Raw genomic sequence first — 964 nt, 5'->3', positions numbered from 1 at the left:
GGCCTGCCTTCTTGGGAGCCTGCTTCCTCTTCATTCTAGTCATTGTCAGAGAACACTCAATCCTGAACCTTGTCTTTGGGGCCCACTGAATGCAGGTGTACTGTGGCATGGCTTGAGCTTGGAGTGGACTCAGAAAAGACCTTTAAACTAAGACTGCCAGGTGTTTGAGAGGAGTCAAAAACACTCTTGGGAAATGTCTCAGAGCTTTCCTTGACCTCTGCCCTGCCCTTGGCCTAGAGCATCTGGAAGTGGGGAGGCCATAGTCACCGATGGTGTCCCCAGGGTGCTAAGGGAGAGGCTGAGGGCAGTAGGGAGATGTTTTCCTCTTTCTGCTCTCTGTCTCTCTGCCTCTCTCTGTCTCTCTCTGTCGTCTCTGTCTCTGTCTCTGTCTCTCTCTCTCTCTCTCTCTCTCTCAGAGCAGATGTCCTTCCCCTTTACTCTTCCTTTTCCTGAGCCTGATTTGGGCCTGTGTCCTTTCCTAGCTACTTCCGAAGGCCCCTGGTGACTTTTAGGTACAAACATTGCCCAGGGCTCAGTTGGTCCTGAGACCCACAGCAATGAGATGCCCAGAGGAGCTTTTTTCTACACATGTGTGCTAACAGACAGATGCATACCGACACACAGGCACCAACATACAGCTGGCAGACACACCCATGTGTGTCTTCCCTCCTGGGGAAGTCGCACCGTGTGCTCAGGCACGTGCACACAGCCACATATATCCTCCTGATCCTCGTGTGTGTGTGTGTGTGTGTGTGTGTGTGTGTGTGTGTGTGTCTGCTGTACGCCCCACATGCAGACCTGGACGCCTGCTTCCCGGCTATTGCAACACGCAGATAAGGATGGCGGCGGGCACAGAGTTGGTTGGGGCAACAAGTTGGTGCTGGGGAGGCAGCTGTAGGGGAAGACAGAGACGCGGTGGGAAGGGGATGAAAGGCAACTTGGAGGCCAAGCCAAGGTGGGGCGG

This window comes from Fukomys damarensis, unplaced genomic scaffold (assembly GCF_012274545.1).
Source record: "Fukomys damarensis isolate Sample0158 unplaced genomic scaffold, DMR_v1.0_HiC HiC_scaffold_39, whole genome shotgun sequence".
Classification (NCBI taxonomy): domain Eukaryota; kingdom Metazoa; phylum Chordata; class Mammalia; order Rodentia; family Bathyergidae; genus Fukomys; species Fukomys damarensis.
This window is presented reverse-complemented; position numbering follows the sequence as displayed.